The sequence below is a fragment of the Rhynchophorus ferrugineus genome, unplaced genomic scaffold (assembly GCF_030347505.1).
Source record: "Rhynchophorus ferrugineus isolate W39M unplaced genomic scaffold, kcgeb_rfMv2 rfM3, whole genome shotgun sequence".
NCBI lineage: Eukaryota > Metazoa > Arthropoda > Insecta > Coleoptera > Curculionidae > Rhynchophorus > Rhynchophorus ferrugineus.
In genome coordinates, this window is record NW_027472582.1 from 44789027 (window position 1) to 44815607 (window position 26581).

At 34.7% G+C, this 26581-nt stretch overlaps 1 protein-coding gene and 3 long non-coding RNA genes across 5 annotated transcripts in view; 3 read left to right on the forward strand and 1 right to left on the reverse strand.

The window, feature by feature from the left end:
- Positions 1–26581, forward strand: part of LOC143193666 (uncharacterized) — a 103880-nt gene that overhangs the window by 7704 nt on the left and 69595 nt on the right. The window lies entirely within an intron of this gene.
- On the forward strand, positions 1908–3590 carry LOC143192572 (uncharacterized). Of its 2 annotated transcripts, none has more exons than XR_013004818.1 (3): positions 1908–2385; positions 2443–2610; positions 3176–3590. It is a non-coding gene; the product is annotated as an uncharacterized LOC143192572 (long non-coding RNA). The 2 variants fall into 2 exon arrangements; XR_013004819.1 differs by having other exon boundaries at positions 2015–2385; positions 2726–3590.
- Positions 16847–19905, reverse strand: LOC143192490 (uncharacterized). The gene is made up of 2 exons (XR_013004787.1): positions 19785–19905; positions 16847–16988 (listed from the first exon to the last, which is right to left on the reverse strand). It is a non-coding gene; the product is annotated as an uncharacterized LOC143192490 (long non-coding RNA).
- LOC143192489 (uncharacterized) lies at positions 22295–23025 on the forward strand. Its single transcript, XR_013004786.1, has 2 exons — positions 22295–22435; positions 22898–23025. It is a non-coding gene; the product is annotated as an uncharacterized LOC143192489 (long non-coding RNA).

Below are 26581 nucleotides of genomic sequence, written 5' to 3' on the forward strand. Positions count from 1 at the left end.
AATAAAAGCTTAACATTATAACAGTGCTTGAAGAAGTAGCGGTTATTGCATATTTATCTGGTAGAAATGTGCCAATATGTAATTTGTATCTGGCTCGCTCTGCGAGCATTGAAGGAACCAGTATCGAAGCTCTCTTTTCACAACTTCCAAATGCCTCGATGAACCGTCTGCGGGGGCTGGACGGAATAGATTGAGGTTCTCAGCAGAGAAGACCGTGAGTGTTCACTTTTCTAGTTCACGTTTGTAACTGTTCGCGAATAGCAACATTAGTGATGGAGGGTAAGAACCTGATAAACAAACCAGAACACAAATTCCTTGGATTGCTGTTCGATCACAAGCTCAACTGGTCCACACACATAAATTATCACAAGAATAAATGTTTGGCAGAAATAGGTCTACTGAAGACCCTTTACAGCATCAATTGGGAAGCACACAAAACATCGTTGAGCAATATATATATCAGGCGCTGATAAGCAGCAAATTAGATTATGAAAGCCAGTGTTATATTACCGCACCACCTTCATACGTACAAAATGCCGCTATGAGAATCCTACTGGGAGCATTCCGCACTAGTCCAGTTGAAAGTTTACAGGGCGAAGCAGAGATTTCATCACTGCCCAAGCTCCATCAAATTCCGTTCAGAGTTGGACCAGGACCAGTTGGAGTAGGACCACTAAGACAAACTGGACCAATACAAGGAAGAGGCACTTAAGTCCTTCATTAATCTTGCAGAGGATATGTAAACGATTAATGATTGTGATCCCAGATGCAAACTGTAGAATCACTAATATACCACCATGGCAGTTCCCAAGAATATACATAGACCTCTCGATGAAGATTCCGAATAAGGAAACAAATAGTCCTTCTACAATAAAAAGCTTTTTTAGACAGAGAATCGAAGAGAACTATTCAAATCATTTAACCATCCGTGTGTTCAAAACGTGAGAACTTTGTAGGTGCTGCTTATACGTCTAGTCTACTTGAGAGACATTTTTGGCTTCCATTATTCGCATTTTCACCGCGGAGCTGCTGGCTATATATATGGTCCTATCTGCCTTGGAAGAATTACGGATTAGCGAATCCATACTAGAAGTATCGGATTCTATGAGTTCCCTAGAGAGTTTAAGATCGACAAGGACAGTCCACCCTTTCGTCACATACATCAGAGAGACACAGATAAAGGTACAATTTAGGGGTGTAAGATTAACATACCTCTGGGTTCCCTCCCATAAAGGAATATCTGGAAATGAAAGAGCCGACCACCTGGCAAGTAGGGAATAGGAGTCAATCAAGTTAAACGAACTGTTCAGCAAAAAAGTTGCCAAAGTTTATACGAAGGGCATAAATAAGCAGTTGACCCAATTAGAATGGGACCTTCTCATAAAAAACAATAAATTATGTGAAGTCAAGAGGATATTTTATCAATATATAGACCATAATAACATCAGTATACATAAGTCAAGCGTCCCAACACGACTGCGAGTGGAGCACTGTAGACTCACACATGAATATTTGTTGAAGGGACAGAGCCCGCCATTGTGTGATTTGTGCCAGATTCAAGTTAGCGTCAGACACATCCTACTGGACTGCCAAAAATATGATGATTTGAGGAGACAACTTGAGATGCCGACAACATTGGAACAATTGGTCCAACCTGACAAACTGAATCTGCTGATTGACTACCTAAAGACCATAGACCTACTTCAACACTTGTAACATACATTTATTATTGTGTAATTGAAATATTTTATTGTATATATTCTAATGTTTTTTAATGGAGCATTAGTCGCCCCATAGCTTTTCTCCATCAAGGCGATGATCTGTAATGAGTAATAAATATTAATCTAAGTTAACATATTTAAATATATGTATATAGGTATATATTTGTAGGTGTAGTTTTTTTTATCGTAATTCGCGAAGGTATGTTATAACGTAGCAAGTGACGCTCATAACTGCTTGGAACCACATTTCTCCACACACGATAACGGCATGTTATTTATACGTATAGTGTATATCAATACCATATATAAATAGATATTTAACTTTATATGAAATCGACGTCCAAAATCTAGATGTCGTTATTTAAGTAACTTATTACTTGCTTTAATGGTTATGCTATAAGCCGTGACGGGATCTGATTGGCTCACTTCGTTTCTATAGTACGTTTGTTTTTTTATTTATTTTGAGCGTCATTTTCAGTATAGCTGACATAATGAATAGTGCGTTTAGAGATTAAGTTATTAGTTCATTAGTATATATAAGTCGATAGTAAAGAAGTAAAGTGGATTATCGATCTAGGAAGTGTTGTATATTCGGATGCACAGATAGTTTAAATATCAAAGAAATTTATGATTGTTACAGCATGTTTTGTTGTTGTAAGTTGGGGTAAGTTTACTCATATATATATATATAATTAAAAAAATGCTTATTTTTTAATTTTAGTAGTCAATGCCCTTCCGCAAGAAGCTATGCAATCTGCTTTTGTACTTTTCTTCTTGGATAAATAGTTGCAAATCCAATAAAATAATAGCCCCTGAACGCAAATCTATTAAGAGAGAATTAACCGATATTTAATACACGAGGAAATTTCGTGTCAATTTTTTTGCCCAAGTAAGAACAAATTTGTTAAAGTGTTATCAAATTAATGAGTGTTTTAATTAATTTAACCTTGAGGGTTAAAATTAATTTCATTCATTCATTCATTTCATTATACTTAACTTTGTAGTTTTTTTGGATCTAGCTCATGGATTCAGGAATATACATCCTTGGCTAGTATGTTTTCGAAATCATTTGAAGCGCTCAGCATAATTTTTTTTTTCATCTCATTGGCCTATAGGAAATTGTGAAGAGAATTAACATGAGGCCTCTTTAAATAATTTACTTTCTATACTAACGGGGGTGACTCTATAACTTCAATTCCAGATGCTTCTGTATGAATAAACGAGGCAAGACAATATCTTATGCCCCAGAAAATTGCTTTAATATATTGTCAGTAGGTCTCTTTATTTTAAACCCTTTTATTGTATCTCGCGAAATTGCCACGTCGATAATATAACATATTTGTGTCAAATTTTATTTTTCATTTAATTTTTTATTCATCAATTCTGAACATGTAAATTTAAAACATTTCAAATGTACGCTACGTTTTTATTTCAATTTTATTTGTCAATTAAAGGTGACGTCAGGGCGTCCTGCGTGGCAAAATTGATCAAAGGACCAATCTAATGTCTTCACAGCGAAATGTTTTTTGCCTATAATGTATATTTAAATTGGACACGCATATGACTTAACACCATCAGAAGGAATAATGAAAATATTACCCACAGTTTAAAATCAAATTGTGTTAATTGTTTGCATTCTATTATACATTAATATAATATAAAGACAGATAACATCTTACGATTGTTTTATAATATTGTAATAGAACTTTAAGCCAAATTTTCATTTAACTACTCGATTTTATGATAATAAGAGCACAACAATAATGTTGATAGGATATGTAGTACATTTTAATATTTTGATGGTTTTCTTCTTGTAAATATTACTTTTTGTTATGTTTCCTCCATTTTGATATATATCATAAAACTTAAGCGTTTTAATTATTGTATCAACCATTTTCACAATAAAATTTAGAAACAAATTATAACAAGCAGTTATTTAGTCTGATTTTAGTATGTGGTTTAACTTGATAGCTTTAAAGAAATACGGAACATGTGAAAGGGCGCTATGGATAATTTTGATTATATTTGCAAGCAGATATATTGTCATCTCAAGTAGATGACAGCAGATTTCATTTACATTTAAATATTTTGTATTTATATAGATTTATACAAAATCTATACTTTAACATTTTTATATTTTGTAACATTTGTACTTATATATAATTTTATTTTAATGTATTTAAAAAAAAATCCTATTTGGGTTTTATTTCAAGTTTAACTAATCAGTAGAGTGTGACGCCAGGGATTAGTGATTTGCATGAAATCCTCAACCAAGGAAGTCCTAACAAAATAATTTCTTTAGAGGTGTCTGTAATGCTATCTTAGACGAACCAACGGACTACCGTCTCTTTGCGCCTTCTCTGCTAAGACTACACCAAACCATTTTTAAATTATATGTATAGTAGACCCTGTAAAAAATAGTTCCTTCGTCATTTCAGATGTATATAATTATGAATACCATAAGCCTTCACTGACTGTAATAATATTTAACCAAACAAACCTAATATGTACCCCCATCCTTACATGGGGAGACAAGAATTAACTATATTTGAACACTTCTATAGTACTAGGCCTCTCTCCTTGAATTAAAATGTTGTCATTAGAAGACATGAGATCGTCTTCAGATGTCAGGTATGCCTATGTGATGAAACTCCACAGGACCTCATTGAGAAGCCCACAGAACTACGTTTATATAAAAAGTAATATGATTTAATAGCTTTCAATAATAACAGATTTATCAGTCCTGGAGCTTATTATATGAGCTCTATCTATAGTATATCTATTGTAAAGCAGATATTACATATTAAACCTATACTATAGTAAATATTAATTTCATTTTGAAGCATATTTTTAAAATTAAGGGGACTTAATCCTCACAAGGGGAATCGTACCCTAAAAACACGCGAATTATCTAGACTATCGTACAAGAAATCTATGTATTTAACTGCGTAGGCCCTCTGGTTGCTGACTAGGCCATGGTAGAGAACCAAAGCACTGATAACCGATATTATCTCCTGTTAACCAAGAGTTTTGAATGTTCTACAATAAATTCAAAATAACATTAAAGGAAAATGACTCATTTGAAGAAAGCTTTCTCGAACGGTTCTATGCATTTCCATGTAAACCGTAAAAATGGTACTACTCTTATGAGCCCTAAGATTAAAGAATGGAGCTCAAGTAAAACACATTTAAACTACGCATTTAGAATAAACATTTAATTTAAACATTTACTTTAAATAAAAGATGTATCTTGTTTGTTTATTTCGTACTTCGTCTTTTCTCAATTTACATTATAAATTAAAACTAAATTAGAAAAATTGGAGACATCATTAGTCGTTGGTCACGATTCATTATAATTATTTTCTAAAGGATAGTAATATTATAATATTATATAATTAGTTTCTAGTGCGATAACGTATCTTTCACATTCCAAGGGTTTACTGGAGATAAAAATCATCTTTTTCAATAATTATTGGTTTCGAACAATGGGTTACATTGATGTTGTGTGATACAAACCATAAAAACAAACATTTCAAACCATAAAAATTTAGACCATATCAGTTTTTCCATGTTCTAATATAATATATATTTCTCGACCTAAGTTTCTAAAAGTCTGGTGGATATTTTATAGTTACCCGCACTAAACCATTACGAATACCACATGGGTTATCAAGACGAATACACTATTTGTTAAAATATCAGGAACGAAGGTTAGTTATAGTTTATTGGTCTCTTAAAAAAGACCAATATTGTTTTTCAATAACTAATTATTGTATACAAACTTACAGCTATTATATATGAGTCAACTTATTTATTGCCGCTTTTCTTATTATTTCTGTAATTTATTACTCGTATTATATACGTACTGAATTATTTCGAATAATTTTTAAGACACCCCTAGTATATTGTAATTTAATATTAAACACGTAGAGACGATTATAACATTTAATTTTTAAAAACAGTTTTATAATACAACAGTGCCTTCACTAAACAACTTTTCGTCTTTGCAGATACTTCGTTTAATATGTCTTTCAGAGTAGCAAACCACAAAATCAGTTTGGAGGATGAGAAACAGGCAGTTCGTATTTGTAAAAGATAATGTGTTGAAGATCTCCTTATGGTATAACAACCTTCGAGTCCCTCAAACTAACTATCTTACCTATCGCAATGCAAATATATTGTTAAGGTATATATAACAGGTTCTCCTTTTCACTACATTATTACTACAACACCTAACTTCTCCCGTATTGAATGAAGTATTTTTTGAATTAAAACAACAATTAAAAAATCATAATTATCTATTATGCTAACCAGAATGAAAATATCACCATAAAGGCTGTCAACATCTTGGAATGGAATAAACCTCATGTGAAAATATACTAACATTAGAAACGAAACTACGAATACAACTGTAAGAATAAAAATAATAACTCTGAGAATTTACTCCTGCCTCTCTTCAACATTACATGAACTTGAATTAAGGTCTTGGAAATGGTCCAAGCTCTGATTTCAGAAAAAAAGTCTAAATCCAATATTCATTTTTTATCAAGCAATTTTGAAAAAAGTCACTGTTTGGTAGATCACAGAAAATGTTAGTTAACAAGGTGGCAGAAAGAGGTATTCTACCCATCTTTCTGAATCACCTCCATGATCCACATGGGGGAGCATTAAGGATATAATGTTATGTATCGACTGATTGAAAGAGTTCATACATCGTAGAAAAGAAGGAAATACCGAGCTCGAGCAAGTCGATGTAAACAATTTCATGTTGTATTAAAAGCAAAATTTGAATAAATTGAGCAAACATCTGTTTGCTCGCAATATAAAAGACCGACGTCAAAAGAATCAAAAATCATGATGAAGGGAAATTAACAGCAATTTGAACCTACGGGATAGATCTTTTCTTTACTTTCTGGTAGTTTCTGGTATATTTTAGCGAAATGTTTCGAGTCCCACATCTAGATCACTACTTTTAGCTTATTAGTTATTTTAATCGCTAAGCTATACTGGGACACGATCTGATTGGTTCACTTCGTTTCTATGGTGCGCTTGTTGTTCATTCGTTTTAGGTGCTATTTTCAGTGTCTCTTACGTAGCGTTTAGTTTTTATAATGCTGCATTCTCGATTTAGGCAATATTATGTGCACAGGTGCACGGAGAGTAAGAAATGCATAATAGAAAACTATAATATAACAGACTAACAAGGTAAACTTAATACTTATGAACAATTAAATTCAAAGCCCAGGATATGTACAAATGGAGGTGTGTCAAAACTATATAGAAGCTAAAGTGAAGGAGTCAGTCTTCTTCTATTTGTAGAGCCTATTTCCCTCGATTCAGGCCCAGAATCGGAATGCTCAGTGCAAGTGCAGCCGACATTTGAAGAAACCGAAGGTATTGGTAAACATCTCTGCTGATTCTTACTCTTCATTTATAAGTTGTATTTACCTACTCCCCATTTTCTATTTTCTATTTTCATATTTCCAGAACTTCCACTAGTATGCTTGGATTTATGCCGTCTATGCATGTATAAATTCCAATAAAGGTAATAATGGTAAGATAACAATCATGCTCAGGTATTTTTTACACTCTCGTCTCTATAACAGTCATTCAAAATGTTTAGGTCATCTCGTCAAATATATTTAACACCAGAGGATGATTAATTGTAAGTACAATACACGAATAATTTTGGGCAAAGCCAAAGCCTGAATATTGTAAAATATTATTGTCCAAGTAAGAACAGATTTGTCAAAGTGCCATCATATTCAATTAAACAGGTTTACCTCTACACATAATAATATCATGAAATTGACACGATACCAATAATTCTCGGAAAAATATGAATTTCTCAACAAACAACAATTAGTTGGAACAACAGTAAGCAACGAACATTTAATTAAACTTTCTTTTTTGGGTGAATACAATAATGAATGAATAAAACGGATAAATTGAGAAAAACTCAAGAACAAGCTAACGGTTTTAAAGAGTTGCCACATAGGAGGACGTCAACCTAAAGTAAAATTAACAAGTGTTTCGAAGAAAAGATCGGGCCATAATTTGCATTTACCATTCGCGAAAGCGAAAAATAACCTGTCAGGATGAAAAATATATATGTGCAATCAAACCAAATGGGTAAAGAGTATTTTTAGTATTACAGCTTGACTTAACTCAAGAGCAATTAATAGGCGGGAACTATCAAAAGCCAAGCACAATATATAGGCCAGTGTTGTCACTGGACTATATATCTGCTTTCATAAATGCATCCATTCAATTGATGAAAATATGGTAGAAAGAGGATTTTCCTCAATCTAGTAAAAAAACTAGAGGAACAGTTAGATATTTCTAGAGGCATGCAGCTCTTAACTAGCCTATGACTTGACAAAACTGATTGACAACCTATTGATATATTGTCAAAAAAAATTTTTCAAGAACTTGTAGTGGCTGTGAGGCCATGTAAGGCAGCTAATATACGAATCGCTCTTCTATAGGCTCTTCCATCAACAGCTTCTATTGAAAAACTGAGCTGCACCCTCTCTTGATTGACAGGAGCTATTTTTGGTGACTTAAGCATCATTTTTCCGAACCACGCATGATTAGCCCCTCAGGAGTTAACGCGAATGCCGACAGAACGAATTTCAATGATTTTTTAACTCAATTACCAAGCCCCAAAATCATAATGGGAGGCCTCAATGCACACTCACCTGAGTGGGGATCGTCATTTTACAATCAAAGAGGCCGATAGTTGATGGAGGAAATTGATAACAATAATTTACATTTAATGAATGATGGGCCACTCACATTTGTATCGGCCTCATCGGGCACTTTATCATGTCTGGATCTGGGTTATGCTCTCCATCACTGATAGGTTGGCGAGATGGACTACCATCGCTGATCTGCATGATAGCGATCACTTCCCTACATTGATAGAATTTATAGACACAATTAGAAAATCACCCACAACAACAAGGCTGATCATTAGAGGCATAAAATGGTATAAATTTATATCGCTAATGAAAGCCACACAAATTTCCGAAGACATAGATAACAATGTGGAAGAATTTGCCGCCTCCATCATAGTATAAGTCAAGAGGTCCACTCCCGCCATTACTACAGGAACAGACAGATTGCCAGTACTATAGAGGAACGAGAATTGTGACAGGGTGGTAAAGGACAGAAGAAAGGCTCTCAACCGGTTTAAATTATAACTGGCGACTGAATATTTCATAAGTTACAAAAAAAACAAAAGCAATCGCTCGAAAAACCATAAGACAAGCGAAAATCAACCACTGGAGAGAATTTACAAGCAGCCTCACTCCACAAACTTCATTCAATGAAGTCGTCAGGAAAGTGAGAATTCTGGGCATCCCACCGCCTAAAATTCCAGCGATGATAGACGGAGATCATCGATTTATGGACCCCTGCGAGCACTTGTTTGCCACGAGTTCCTACGATACCATATGAAACACATATAAGGGAAAGGATAAGAACAGCAGATATGAGGAGATTAAGGGCGCGTATAATCAATTACAAAATACATTCAAAATGGAGGAGCTTGATAGAGCTTTAAACAAAGGCAAAGATACGTCTTACGAACGTGATGAAATTCATTTTCCTTTGACTAAAAATCCCGCACATACCAAACTAATTCGACTGCTTAATATATACAACGAAATTTGGAGTCAAGGACATTGCCTTTAAAATGGAAACAATCTATCAAAATAGCCATTTATGCAAAATACTGGAGCGGATGGTCTGCAGAAGACTCAAATTCATAATCAAAAATCGGAAGTTATTGAATGACCGTCAATTGGGACTTTTAAGAGGATACTCCACACTCGACCATCTAATGGGATTCCAGGAAGACCTATGTGATGCATTGAACTGGGGACAACATTTGACCGCCATCTCCCTCGATTTAGAAAAAGCATTTGACGCCATAAAAATCACCAGTATTCAAAAATAACGTTTGAAATGGAAAATAGGAGGAAATATGTATAAATTTATTACATCCTTCTTGGCCAACAGATGTTATCGAGTTAGAATGCTGCTTTGATTATACTGGGAGCATACCACACCAGTCCGGTTGAGAGCCTTCAATGTGAGGCTTAAAGTGAGGCATAAATTCCATTACTTAGTTCACGGCGAGAGCCGCTTCTCATGAACTATGCTCCCTCCTAAGTTCCTTCAAATTTCATTCAGAGCTATGTCAATTCGGTAATTTCTTCTCTAACAACCTGAAACCAACACTACAATAAAAAAGCATGCAAGTCCGTCATCTGTATTTCGTACGACGCAATCATCTAAAAACAACAATCCCTGCTACATTCAACAGAACTACGGCTATACCACCCTGGCAGTACGCCAATATACTATCCATTAAGGTACTAAATAAAAAATACATTAGCTCCTCCATAGTAAAACAGCTTTTTGCCTCGACACTTGAGGAGAATTAACCAAATCATTTTTGGCTTCTTACAATTACTAGCATTTTTTCTGCAGAGATTTTGGCGATTTACAAGACCCTATCTGCACTGGATAGGTCGGTTCCGTGCTAGTTCTCGAAGAAAACGGTCGTGTCCGGTCCGCCAAACCTACCTGCGCTTCCGAAAATTACCCGAAACTTTCTCTGAGACCGTCAAACCGTTATCACGTTTCTACCAGTGCCTACACCAAAAAAGCGTCTGTAAACGCCGAAAACGCACATTTCCGTCGCCTCCTGACCACTATGCCAGTTTTCCTAATTCTAATGGACCATCTTCCGAACACAGCCGAGAGTTTCTTATATAGGATTTAAGAAAACAGAATGAAGATCTGCGAAAGCAGATAGCTGAAGTGAAAATGTTCGCTCAAGCACAGACAGGCCCTGAATAAGCAGGTGAAAAAGCTAGAATGGAGCGAAAAGGCTTCCAAAGATCTTAAAGGAAAAATCAAAATTTTCACCGCTACGATTACAGACTTCATGAAGTATCAAAAAGATGCCATGGAAATAAAGACTCCCGCTGCTACAGAAACCCAGACCAGCTAAACCGGCACAACCGTCAGACCAAACTGAAGAACCAGAGGACGGTTTCACTTTGGTGGGAAAAAAGAAGAGGGAGTCCATCACTCCACCTCAGAAAAGCCAGCTGTTGAAGGCCGGCAACAAGGGGAAATAGGCAACTGCTTCCAAATCACAACCCAATCCGGTAGCCAAGCCGGCCATTCAATCTACCTAATCGAAAACCAAGGCTAACGTACAGCCTTCGATTACTAAATTTGCCACCAGAGTAGTACAAAACAAGCCGATCACCAGGACGGTCCCACAGCCACTACCAAAACAAATTACCACAAGCATGCGCAAGTAACTAGCGAGGCCACCAAGCAAGCCTTAACCTCCACAGCAAAAACAGTGCCAATCGTTTCGGCGACTGTTTCTCAAACTCCCTAAAAGGAAAAAATTCCGCCTATAGTGCTCCGTGACAAGGAAAGATTCATGGAGCTCATTAGAATCACTAAGGCACAATCAATTGATATTATAACCCGAAACAAAAAGGAGGGTATTTTCTTATTCGTCGCCACAAGCGACGATTACCGGAAACTCACTACCCTTCTCGAGGAAAGAAATTACCCTTACCATTCCTTCTGTCATCCGGAGGAGAGAGCATTCCGGGTAATAATAAGAAACATCCCAGAATCACTCTGCATTGATGAGGTACGTGAACTTCTATTTGATCAAGGCTTCCATTCCAAATTTGTATAAAGATGGAAATTAAAATCCGGGATTGAATTATCAATTGTTCAGGTAGTTGTCCCTCGCGAAGAGCGACAGATCATATTTATGACCAAACTCGGCGCCATCACAGTGAAGGTCGAGGTTCAGAAGGGAAACGGCTAGCCAGTGCAGTGCTTTAACTGCCAAATTTTCGGGCATCCCAGTTCGTATTGCCGAGACCCCCCCTCCCCCCAGGATGCATCAAATGTGCCGGGCATCACGACATAAGATCCTGTACCAAAATCCCAAAAGCACCTGCAAAGTGCAGCAACTACGGTAAAATTCACACCGCAAATTTTACCGACCGCAGTTGCCGTTCTGCTCCAAGAGAACCAAAAATTCCGACCGAATCCAGGCCTTCATAAGGTTCTGCATGGAGTAAACAAGGTGCCAGGAAGCTAGCCCAAAACTAGCCAGCACCACCCAGCCTGATCCAACTCAAACTCTTGCTTTTAAATCTTCGAAATAGCTGCTTCGAAATCTCTTATACTGATGACATGATATGCAAACAGCTTACGCGGAAAGCAAGCAGAATTGAACGACGTCAAGACATTCTATGACGTCGACATTGCTCTCATCCAAGAAACTTTCCTGAAATCTTCGTATCATCTCTCTTTCGAACACTTTTTTGTCTATAGAAACGATAGAACTCAGGTTTGAGGCAGTAGAACCGCCATTCTCGTCAGAAAAGAAGTCAAACACGAGCCCCTTCCATCGTTGTCAGTAAACAACTTCGAAACAACCTCCATTAAAATCGATATCCAAAAACAGCTCGAGGAAGCCATCCTCAAGCTAACGCGTGATATTCAGTAGACTCACGAATCTGCCGCAGGCGAAATTTCATCACAACCCCAACCATGGAAAAATAACCTTCCCGTTTGTCTTAAACGTGAAATTCGCATCAAAATCGGTTTATGCAGATTAGCTCGATTCACTCTTAATGCTGCAGACAAAATGGAGGCGAACGGAGCATGCAAGGGGTAAGGGTGGCCGTCTCGACTTGGCGAGCAAAGAAACAGAACCCTTCCTTCTGGCGTGTCGCCAAATTCTTCGTCAGGAAGGTGCACAATGTCATCCCCCCCCTTGAAATCTGCAGTTACAGGAAATTTCGCAGTCACCTACCAAGAAATAGTCGAACTCCTTGCAGAGACCTATGAAGCTCAGATGAAATGCCTCCCACCCGCAAAAAACACTAAAGCTAAAGACAATAACACTGTCATCAACGAATCCAACTCCATCTAAAGACCAGTAACCCCAGCCTTTTCTCTCAACTGTTTCGTGTCCCCAAAGTCTTTACAGGCTATGATAGGCAAACTTCAAACCAAAAAATCTAGAGGTTTCGACGGAATATCGATTACCCAGTTATAAAGCTCCCGCATAAGCAGCTCACAGAACTGGCAAACATCATTAACTCCATCATGAGGCTGCAACATTTCCCAGCGTCTTGGAAACACGCACATATAGCGGTTATCCCCAAGAAAGGTGCAAAATCATCTCCATCTGACTACAGGCCTACCAGCCTTCTCAGCGCCATTTCGAAGCTTGCCGAGAAGGCAATACTCTATGCTCTCAACTCTTTCACAAATGAAAGCAACATCATTCCTGATGAACAATTCGGCTTTCGCGCTCACCACTCATCCGTCAATCAAGCTACCCGTCTGGCCGCACACATCCATCACGCGCTTGACCAACGTAAAAAGCTTGGAGCAGTCCTTCTGGATCTAACCAAAGCCTTCGACAAGGTCTGGCACGACGGTTTGATCGCAAAGTGCGTGCGGTTAGGCCTCCCAGAAGACCTAACCGCTCTCATCAAGTCCTATCTCTCGGACAGATCTTTCCAGGACAAGATCAATGAATCACTTTCCAGTCGTAAACAAATCGATGCTGGCGTACCTCAAGGTTCCCAGCTGGCCCCAGCCTTATTTAACCTCTTTATTTCAGATCTGCTGAAAAAAGAGCATATTGACATCGCGTTTTACGCTGACGACACTGCTTTCTTCCCGGCCGCCAGGTTAGAAGTTACAATTCGTGAACATTTACAGAAGCAACTCGATCATGCGGTCAAGTGGTTCAAATTCTGGAGGTTGGCCTTGAAAATCCAGGCCATCATTTTCCATAAGAAGCGTTACGCACTGCGCGTCTCGCAACTTAAGATCGACACAGCAATAATTCCATGGCTGGATAACGTCACGGACCTAGGTCTTTACTTCGACCGGCGGTTCGGTTGGCATTCACAAATCTAGAAAGCAATCCAGAAAAGTTCGGGGATAGCAAACCTGCTATCTTCTCTGTTCTGCCCTTCTAGCAAACTTGCCATCTCCATCAAATGCTTATTTTACAAGACATTAATTCGGTCCGTACTCCTCTATGGATCTAGTGTCTAATTCAAGTTTGTTACACCCAACCAGGTCAAACGGCTTCAAGTTTTCCAAAATAAGCTCCTCAGGAGAATATTAAATGCTCCATGGTGTGTCAGAAATAATCAAATGTATAGGGAAACTGACACTTCAGAAAACAAGCACTTCATATCTCAATCATTCCACAAGTAACAGCTTAGCTCAAGTTCTTCTGAAAACGCTCTTGTTCGCGAGCTGGTCGACATGCTGGCAGCTTAGCACCGCGTCACCGCGTCCCCTCCTTTTCCAGGTTGAAACGACCTCATCCGTCGCTACAGTCATACTTTTTGGCCGCATACAACAGTATCCAATTGTGTGTTAACGCAGGTTCGCGAATAAATAGAATTGCCGGGCCCTCGTGTCCAATAACGGCTGCCATATCCCCAAATTTATTGAAGCAGCAGTAACGATCCACAGGGGTCAACTGTGAGGCGGTTTTGGTTTAGTGTATTGGTAAGCCCAGAGGCAGTCCTACATAACGCGGTCCAACTTGTTACTCCAGGGCAAATCTCCGCGACCAGGTATACGTCATGATTTCCACCGCCTAGTTTTAGGCCAAAACAAAAAAAACTGGATAGGTCATTAATAGGGAGTAAGGATAAAAAGATAAATGATCTAAAGGTTCCTTCTCAGAGGGGCATTTTGCGGTAACGAAAGAGCTGACTATCTGGCGAGCAGAAATTAAGATTCAAATAAATTAAGTGTTCTGTTTAGTAAGGAAGACGCTAAAATACACATAGGGATTCTAAACAAAAAACTGAATCAACTAAATGGATATCTTTATGGAAAATAACAAGTTGTGGGAGATCAATAGGGCCTTCCATCAATCTCCTAATATTAATAACTTTAGCAGGTTACAACTGAGCATACTTGCTCGGCTGCGAATAGGACATAGCAGACTAACTCATGAGCATTTATTAAAAGGAAGATACCCTCCACAATGTGATGAATATCAAATGCAACAGAGTGTCAAACACATCCTTCTGGATGCTTGAAGTACTGAGACAGCAACTCGGGATTAAAAGATCATTAGAACAGCTGGTTCAGCGCAAGTATTTGGACATGCTTATCAACTTTTTATTATAATGTCATTATTTCGTATACTTTATTTAAAAACTACATTGCAACTTGACCCTAAATAGCCCAAGAGTCTGATGGGCTTTTAAAATAATAAATAAATAAATAAAAAATACACCGAAAGAAAACCTCTCTCGATGTTCGACATGAACTAAACAAATTTAGGATGAAACATATGAACAAGCCGACCGTCAGATTTAATCTTAGTACAAGAAGAACAAACAATATTCTACAATGCACAATATGTTAATGTTATCCAAGTGTGAGTGAGAATATCTTAGTGCAAGATGCAAAAAGGCCAGATGCTGATGCCAATTGCGAAAACTGCCCAGAGAAATACCCTATCAAGCAATACAGAGGACAAATATTAAGACTCCATAACAAAAAAGTTGAACAAATTCAAAATGTTTCCATTAGCCGGTGCCATTAGCAAACAAATCCCAAGGCAGGTCCTCTGCCGAATTAGCTACAAATATTCTACATTCACACACATCCACAAAAGGTGCACGACATATAAAGATAACGGCATTATTTGAGAATAATTCTGGCTTACAAATAAAACTGCAGTAAAAGTTATGTTTATTTTTGGAATATCAGAAGGATACAAAAATGTTGAACGTCCGCCAAAGCACAATAGAAACATTATATTAATGATTAAAGTGAACATATCCAACTAATCAAATACTATGTCGAAAAAAAAAAAGACATTCTTAGAATAGTAAAGCTGCTTCAAAGTCCAACCAATAAAAAATAAACTCTATCGAAGATTGGAACAGAAAATAGAATTAAGATCAACAAAATTCTAAAAAACATTCTTAAGAAAAAGACTGACTATAAATTAGCTGCCATATATCAAATTGAAAAAAATGTGACACAATAAATGAAGCGCACGGATTTCTACAATTTAACTACATGCGACTCCAATTGTAGTTTTAATTACAACATCAAATATTTTTTTTAAATTAAATCTTCTGAGTGAAAACCTTTGCGACCTGTTTTAAGCAATCTGTAAATACAATCTAAGATCGGACAAAAGGGTTAACTATTGATACTTATACAAACTATTAGCACTAAATGGAACTCAATAATATGCTTAAAAGTGTTACATAATTGGCTAAAAGTGTGGCTGCATGGCGAATCCCAAAAGAGATAAGAAGTACATTAAGTACATTAAGCAATAAAGAAGTTGTGATTTCAGTGTGTCCGAGAAAGAGTGGAAACCAACAGAAATATTACAAACGGAATACTGACCAATTTATCAGTAACAAAAGAACTAAAGAGCAAACTAAGGTGTTAATTAAAAGGCTCTTACACTCATTTTAAGACCTAATAAGTGTTAATATATGGAAACTGATGTTGAAAGACCAAATGCTGATAACTAAGAAATATTTTTATCAAATTACATAGAGCCTATTAATTAGGTGTTAGGTGAGATAGCCCTAGAGGAAACATAACAAAGACGCCATATTTTCATTGTTGAAAAATTTTTAAAATTTAAAGAATCATAACTTTGAGCCAATTTCACTACTTCTAATTATCATATCAAACGAGGAGGACTATATATATTGTAGTTGAGATCCATTTTACAAAGTTATAAAAAATTGAATCATAAAATGTCCTCACAATATTAAATGTATGAGACCAAACTATGACATCATAACCGTTAATTTCTCTTCAAAATTTACCATTAGACCAAGTGGTTCCACAAAATTTATAAAAAAATATCCAAGTGTAGAAATACAATTTCATCTATAATCATTAACATCCATTATCCACCTACGAATAAAACGAATAAAAAGATCAAACCATTTTAGTAGTAGATAAGTTACCTCCTATACAAAACCAAATTCAGAATCTATCGAATCCCTTATATATCCCTAAATATTTTTAATTAAAAGACAAAAATTTAAAACTTTTTATTAAACAATACAATATAAGGAAGTATTATGTAACGTGAGAAAACAGTCAAATATGTCATTCTTCATATTTCACCTTTGCCATGACTTCAAAAGTTGTCAAGCTCATTTTCAGCCAGTCAAATACCTGCAAACAAACAAAAATTACAATTTTGAAATGAATGTCGCTATGGCAGAGATCAAAGTAATCAATAAAATTGAACAATAAAAATACAGGTTACTAATATACTAGGAAATAATACCAATACAAAAAGTATTGAAATAAAAATAATATAGCTGAAATGAATGACAAAATTATATTATATGTGATTGTAGACAATATTAAAATTTATTTAATAAAAATTAATTATAGGTTATTTTGATTTTTAATAATTATACTTACTGTATTTTTATATAATTACATCATCATAATTTGGTAGATTTTGTTCATGATTTTCGTTATTATTAAGAAAAAGAATAGCCTTTTTTGCCTCTATATATAGTCTACCCAAAGAAATTTTGCACCAACATTACAAAGATGATTAATATATTAACTACCGCAATTTGCAAATTAGTTTTAGAATCTCCTAATTTTATTTTAGTTAAAAAGTGACACAGTATAGTATCAGATAAGTTCGAACATGCCTGCCAATGTCGTCCGGTTATCAAACGTTTGCAGAAATTATCAAAACAATAGATGTTATAAACCGGCAAATTGATTGAATTGTTGTTTCAATGATTTACGTGTTATGATAAATTTAAAATCACTTCTTAAAAAAAATTATATTTAATAACATTATTTTTATTTAAAGCCAAATTGGACTAACACTCAGAGTCGATAGAGCAACACTACGAAATTTTGACGTCACCAATTTAGATGACGTACGTATAAAACTCTTTAGCAAGACTGTGTATTATATTTAATTATATAGTTATATTTGAATCTTACGTAGAAGTCAACTAACATCCACCTCTAATATAGAATTTAATAAACGGAAAACGAAAAAAAAAGAACAGCCGCACTAATTGCATAATAATCCATCCTTAAGCATCAAGTATTCTTCGACAGAACCTGTGTTACCAGAATGGAAGAAAATACTGTTATAAACAATAACTACCTGATAAAAAAAACACTAAAATTTTGTAATAGCAACAAATGTAATTCAGAAAATACCTAATCACTATGGTTGAAATGAAAAGGTAGATAAAGTTAAAACAAACATATATTATATTGGAGAAAGTTGCCAAAAGTTTTTGGGGAAAATATAATTTCGGATTTTCCTAATACATGGCTTCAAATTTGTATATATAACTCTCTACAATCACTTCCTAATAAATAAGGTTAGTGACAATAACAGCCGCACACATAAAAATCGATATGCTGTTCTACAAGCTACAATCCCTCAATGGTATGTACTAATCTAATAATTTAAATTTAATTTTAATAAGGCGCTAAAGATCGATTAAGTCCAGTCTGCCAAGAAAATAAGAAATTATCAAAATGTGTTGTTAAAAGTAGGGCGGGACGGCAAGAATAAATGTTATAAATTAGAGAAATCAAACAATTTTATCTTAGTAACTTCGATTCGACAGCATAATGCAAAATATATTTCCGAGTCCGAATTAAATAGACCTAGGTCTGAAGTCTCTTAATAAGACAAAAATATTAATCACCTATAACATTAAAAAATATCAATATATGACGCTTGAATTGTTGCTAAAACAAATAAAAATGTGTTATTTATATTACTGGGCATAAATATTACAGTTTAAGTACACATAAATAAACATAGTAATTAAGAAAATTAAATCTAGATATTCTTAATTCAATAATAACAAATATAAGATATTAAAACAATGAAAAACAAAATATTTAAGATCGGGCAAGCGAATCTTAATAATTGGAAATTCCTTAGATATGCTACAAGCTACATTTCTAGACCAAAAACTATGTTATTATAATAAGAATGAACATACTAAAACCTTATCTTTCATTATATTTGTCGAATATAAGAGGCCACCAAAATTACTGGTGTTAGAAACAAGCAAATTGAAAAGGAAATAATGTTTCGTGACAAAGTAAATATAACTAAAATATAACAAAAAATATTATGTCTTTAATATCACAAATTAGTCATCACAAAATAGTTCCTATCTTGCAGCATAAGTTTATTGAAGACCAAGTTAATGGTTACCGAGAACCAAGTTAAAGCAATTTTTTATTTATTATACATAGCATTTTAAACCACATTTTTTAAATATTTTAGTTAATAAATTCACTAACCCTAACGAAGTACATGCAAATCAGAAAAAAACAAACTTAATTGCAGAATTTAATTTTCAACACAGTGCTAAGGTAGTAAAAATTAAAAAGATTGATTTGATAACATAATCTGATTTAGCATAGATTTATATGCAGAAAGGAAAGACTAACCATGATAACAGCTAATTTTACTGAGCTATTACCTTCAATTATTTATCTTATTATGCTTCAATATTACCGGAAAATACCTAAAGTATTAAAAATAATATTCTGACATGATATCTACATAATATTATATGTTTTACAAATAACGAGCTGACTTGGTTGGCGCAGTGGTAAAGACGACAGGACGGTCCACCTACTGTTGCGATAGTCGTAAATTTATGTTTGTGATTGTCCTAATTATGAGGTAAAATCCGATAAGAAAATGATCCCAGTCATGCCAGTAACCAGGCTGGGTAAGACCGGATGACTCCTGGGATGATTTCTAAGTTAGTCACTCGACAGGCGGTAGGCTCAATGCCGAGGACCGTGGTTCGGAGCCCACGTTAAATATATAAATAATAAATGTATAAATACATTATTTTACAATAATCTTATTTTAATAGAACTGTAAATATTATACTTTGAAAATATGTAGTAAATAAGGTAATTAAAAATGAAACATTAAAAATTACTTACGATTGAAAAAGTCGCCATTGCTGCACTTGGATAATGCTGATAATCTGCTGCGAGATAATATCCAACCTAGGCTTCTAAGTTATTTCCTCCAAATGTTTACTTCCCATATATAAAGGTACTGCAAAGCAAGAAGAGAAAAACATTGAACTATCCATATTTTAATTAATATGGACATTTTTGAGCGAAATTTTTTATTTTGATATACAAATATGAAATTTGAAGAATCGTCAAATCAACATAAACCGTCCTGCCAATTTTTATACGGTCGTGCGAATAGTAGTCATATATATTAATAATATATCTATATTTATTCAAAAGATGTATGGATAGTTTTTCCTTTTCTAACATTCCTATACATATTTTACTTGAATTTGCCACATTCTTTTGATTTTGCGATATTCTAATTGAGCTGATTAGTGATGGGCGTGATCGACTTGATTTGTAATGAAACAAATTTTTATATAATGGAGATATTACATACAACTACAAATTAATTTATTAAATTAATGTAACTGGTAACTCAATTAGTTCAATCATAATAAAATGTATTAACCCAATAATGAATAGAACGAATCTAAGGGAGATTAAGATAATTTTATAAATTTAGGGTGTGAAAGAAAATATAATGAAACGTAATCCCCTGGATTTAGTATTTTTATGTCCTTTTGTAAGTATAAAATTTGGAGGATCTAGAACTTATTAGCTGCCTTGGTTATTGGCGGTATTCAGATACTACTCAGTGTGATACTATTTAGTTCAATTTACTGTTTTTTATTTGTATTTTATATTATCTTGATATATAAGTTTTAGTCCCTACTAATGATTAATTCAGTGGTGCTCTAACATTACGTTAAATAAAAAGCAAAACACATTAGAACCAATATAAAACAACTATGCTGGTTAGTCGGAAGATACCCTCAATTTGATCTAAAATCAAAGAGGTTGATCAATAAGACAATTATAAAGCCAATAGTCACACAACGCTGTTAAAACAAGGTTCTTCGATTGATTACCAATGCTTATTGCTACGTAACCCACGAATAACTGCACGATGACCAGGAAATAAAATTTTATTTCTGGATTTACGAAGTTATCCAAAATTTCGCCTTGAAACACTAAAGAAGATTACTAAACCATACTAACGTGGAAGCAATACAACTGCTGGACAGTGCGCAGGATATCAGGAGATTGAAGCGAACCAGTGATATTATTTATTATTTATTGCAAACCAGCATATTGATGTATTTTCTGTCACTCGTCTTTCTTGTGAATTAATCTAAGTATAAATTGAAAAGCAGTAATAATTTAATGTATAATTAAGATTGTACTAAGCGTATCTAATAAAGATATAAAAAAGTGCTCTGTATTTGCTGAGGGGTTTGGCATAAGACTGCTAAATTAAAGTATATTTGAAAGTCTGAGAAAGATAAATTTAGTAAAAATTAATAATACTCCTCTTATGTATTTGTTAATAACATAGACAAATATACACACGTCTATAACAACAAGAAAACGAAACAAAATTAACCGAAAAAATATTTTTTAAATCAATTTAAACCCAAAAATATATATTTTGAGAGCATAATAAGTTTGGTTAATATATTTTATTCTTTTCTTTTTTTTATTGTGATGATGGAATGTTAACTATCATCATTGCATAATTTTAATGCTATAGAGCCTATAATTAACAAAATGAGTTTGTTAAATACGTAATGCCTATATGGCAGCGACAGAATCGCGTTTATGTCGTTTTTTAATGCATTTCTGGTTTTATCTTCGCATTTTGTGTTAAAAATTTAAGTTTGATTTTTTTTACTTTTTAGTGAGTTCTTTATTTATTTTTTTTAAGTCGGTTAAGATTTCTTATCAAAAATTTTTGTTTTTATAGTGCGTTACATCATAAAATATAGCAAATAAAGAAATTGTCAAACATTAAAAAAAAAATACAAAAGGTAATAATAACAAGCAGTTTGATTTTTGTACTCTTTTAAAAAGAACATCAAAGCTTTGCTATTAAAGTTGATTAAAATCAGGCAGCTTAATTTTCTAGTATTATGGATTATGTATTTAAATTAAGTATAGACGGTTGTAGTAAAGTTGTATTATAATGATTTATTAATTTAAATACAAACACACTTTTTGAAAGAATAATTTTATGATTTATTGTTACGCAACCCCTGATATTGAATAAAATTTATTATAGTCAACACTAATTCATTTTACAGTTAATAATCAACATTTCCTTTGTTTATCCAACAAAAAGGATCTAATGGTATTATATTAAAGTTATATAAGAGAAAGATTATTTAATTAATAAAATTAAATCGATTATAAAATATATCGATTATGTTCAACATTCTTATTAAAATATGTCTCTTAAATGTCAATAATTTACTAAAACGCTAATCGCCAATAATTTGAATGATGAGCAGATTTATTTGTGTCCTGGTTCAAACGCAAAGCGGTTGTTTCTAGAACTCTCTAGGATATTTAATTAAAATATGTATATATAACGTGAAACATATATCATGTATTTCTCTAGAACTCAGCTTCGGTTAAGAATAAGATCTTATCGAATGTGGCTCACTAGTAACGGAATGAATCCAGTCAACAACGATGCAATATAATTCTTTTTATTTCAATTATGAATGGTAAGATATTTTAAGTATCATTATTAAGAATAAAATTTCTATTTATAATTCGTACTTGGAAGGTATATTTTATTTACAAGAAATAGAATTATCTCGGTTTTTTTTTGAATACCAATTCCATGTATTAAAAAAATAAAATTCATTCTTACTCTATATGCTATGTTTGGCACTATTGTTACAAGTTGTTAAGTTATAATAATATTAATATATTAAGAGTTGGGATGTAATAAGCTCTAAATAAATATATATTTTGAGGAAATTGTTTTTAAAAGGTTGTTTATTTTTTCCGTCCATTAAAAGTATTTCACAGAAAACATTATATCACAAATAATTGATAATAATTTTAGTACCGTTTGTTATGTTGTTTTCTTCTTTGTTATAAAATGTTTAGTGTCTTCTTAGTTTAGTGTAAATTAATAATTTATATAAGATAATATACTCTAAGTTCTTTTTTGTTTGCAGATATTAAGGAGAGATGTCGACTGAAAACTATTGGGACTAGACCAGGGTGGAGAAGAGAGAAAGAAAAATGATGGTCATTATGCTATAAAATATTTAAAGCTATAATTTATTGCTTATTAAACTTTTTAGTTTTTCTCTTTTATTTACCACCCCTAACATTTAATAATGACGGAAATCGATTTATGCTCATATATATACCGTATTTCTTGAATTTTTGACTGAATAGGGCAGTGCTGAGTAATTTATTATACAAGAACCATACGAGTTATGTGTCATATTGAACTTTGCTGTTGTTTCTACTTTTGGTGTGGTGGCTTGATATGTGTGGATTAATTGTTGTATTACCTCTCCATGGTTTCGGGTTGTTGTAGCAGGTCTACTCACGTTTGTTCGTTTTTATTTTTCCTTGTGATTTAATGACTAGTTCATATTTTAGCTGTATATTGCTAACTAAACTTGTGTCGTTACTTTCCTTCATATTCTAAATCGAACATCTTTTACAGATATTAAGTTGCAATTTATATGGGCTGTAAATAGATAGTGCGGCGATTTTTGAACCAAAACATTGCTTGAAGGGATGTTGTGTAATATTCGAACACTTACTTATGTTGTAGATGGATAATTCCTTATTTATGAGATACAAGTATCGAATATTTTCAAAGTTAAAGTCTACAGAAAATATATAACGTTCAAAAATGTATTACTGTAACCATGTAGATGTTTTTCATTAAGATTTATTTTTCAATGACTAATAACATAGCCTGAATCACGTTTTGATTCTCGATATTCGGGATTTTATATCAAATATTTACATTCAAAATTAATTTTTACTAAATAATTACCTGGCATGTCATAAATGAATTATCGCTCGATGAGGTCGATCTCTTGGAACTGGGAAAACTGGGCAAAGTGGGCTTTGTTAACGACATTTCGTGCTAATTTTGGGATGTTTGTAGAAAGCATCATCCGCATATCTAAGCCACAGGAGAGGTTTGCTATATTTATTGATCTAATACTCAAAGCTTCCAGAAACAGATTCGCTATGATAGGGGATAGCGACGAAGCCATTGGTGTTCTTTTTATTTGTTTGTAGTATATATCTTTGCACATAAAATAGGAATACTTGAGATAAAGTTTTGTTATGTTTATTGTTGGTCAGCAGCATTGTTCTGATTCTACAATGATATTTCCTATATGCTTGATCAATAAGCTTGACTTGTTAACAAAAGATAGTTCTTCTTCGATCATAGGGTTGTAGATATTTTGATACGAATCTAGTTACTTTTAGAGCTTTGGCCACTTAACTTACTAATTCTCTTTTACTCCATATATGTTCTCAATTTAATTATGACGTAAATGGAGTTAATGTTCTGTATTTTGTAGTAAATTTTCTCTTGTTGTCTTTTTTACTAAAATTTTCCTCTTTATATGGAAAAACTCTACTTATTTTTGTTTTCTAATCTAATGCAGAGAAAAAAGATAATTTTTAGTCAAGAAACTTAAACTAACGGTTTCTACATTCTTGCATTCATTGACAAACATATATTCACATAATGCTTACTATTTGGTCTCAAAGATTGTACTGTAGAGACAACGCATATTAAGATCCCAGCATTACATTCCATTTCTTGTGACTTTTCATACTGCACATCTGTTAGCATTAGGCCTTGGTAGGATCATTAGTGTGTCTGTTTCGGCTGGTTGAAATTCATTGAAAATTATTTTTTTATGTAATTTAATTTTAAATTTTGGTGATTCTTTTACGTAGGAACATTTATGACAAAAACTATTAACATATTCGATATTTATACCGGAAGACCCGCAGGAATAAGCGAGTTGGACACTAAACCCCGCCCTATCAGCTGATCCTATGACCCTAACTGATACTTCTTACTGTTAGTAAGGAGGGTGCCCGTAACCGGTAGCACCATTAAGAGGCACAAGGGCCAGGCAAGGACGTGGCATCATTATCACATCACGCAGCTTGCGGTACATTAGTTAATCGCTCGCCGGAGACGGTCTAGCCAATTTGGAGTTAGAGCACGACGGGGTAGTGTCGGCTGTGATAGAATAAGGCTACAAAGAGCTAGAAAATATCGGCCAGCTCGGTAATACATCTATTGTCCGAGAGACGAAGAGTGGAGAAATATCTCGAGTAAACCTCGGATATAAAATCGTGAACTTGGGGGACGACTGTTTCCCTATGAATTTGATTGTTCCTGACAAACCAGGGGGCATTGATTATTCTCCTGAGAATTTTGTTTTTACTTGGAGACGTTCTACCTGGCTAGGTGAAACGTATTTTAGATAGACACTGGAGCCGTGCAGAACGACTGATCCAACCAGCATCTTGTACAGGAGAGATTTTATAGAGAGAGGAAGCCTCCTGGCCCGGTTGATAAGCGGGAACAGCAATTTAACAATACCTTGACCTTTATGTGGGAATTCCACCTAAACTTGCGATCCAAGACAAGACCGAGATAGGTGGCTTCTTTTGACCATGGGATTTCGGCGTTCTCGATTTTAAGACCCAAAATGCTCGGTGTAAAACGCTTCTTGTGGAAGAAGATGGCCTGAGTTTTCTGTGGGTTGACCTGCAACCTTCAGAAATGTAACCACTGGACCGTCTCATCATGTTGTTTTTGGAGTCTGCTTCGGATGTGCGGTGCTACTCTTGAAGAAGCAAAGTAAGCAGTGTCGTCTGCGTAAAAAGCTGCCTCAACTTGTTGTCTCCTAGCGATATCTGAAAGAAAAATATTAAATAGAGCGGGTGCCAGGGGGGAGCCTTGTGGAAATCCTGTGTCGATGGTTTTCCGGCTAGAGAAAATATCTTTAATCTTCACCTGAAACGATCGTCCTGACTGAATTTTTTTTTAATAAGATTTGATAAGATGTTTGATAAGAGCTGTTAGGTCATCAGGTAGACCTAATCGGATGCATTTCACGAAGCCTTCGTGCCAAACCTTGTCAACAGCTTTCACGACGGCTAAGAGCACAGTTGGTTTTTGCGGTGAGCCAATGGGCCTGATGAAAGGCTGAGTCTTTGGTGCGGAACCCGAGTTGCTCATCTGGAATGATATTGTATGTCTTCGTAAAGTCATTAAGAGCATAAAGAATTGCTCTTTCAGCAAGTTTGGAAATGGAACTCAGTAGGCTGATAGGTAGGTAGATTTAGTCAGAAGGTGATGACTTAGCTCCTTTTTTGGGGATAACTGCGATGAATACATGTTTCCATGTGGATGGAAAGTGTTGCAGTCTCAGAATGGCGTTGATAATATTACCTAGTTCGGCGAGCTGCTTGTAGGGAAGATTTTTGAGTTGGGCTATCGAAATGTTATTGAAACCCGGGGCCTTCTTGTTCCGAATCTTGCTGATCATTTGCGTGAGTATTTTAGGAGTGACTAAATGGTTTAAAATATAACTCGAAGGCACTTGAGAATGAACGAAGTTGGCATTCCTAATGATTTCGTCGTTCTCAGCAGCATTTATATTTGTAGCAGGAGGGAGGCGTTCCATTTGAGCTTCATAGATCTTAGCGAGGAACTCGACCTTTTCGTGGTTGATGACTGAAAAAGTTCCTGTCTCCGCTGACCTTAGGGGGGGGTATGACGTTTTGAGCCTTCCCCACGAGGCTTTTAGAGAGTCGCCAGAAAGTTGCAGGGCCATCCAGCCTTTGGTCCGCTA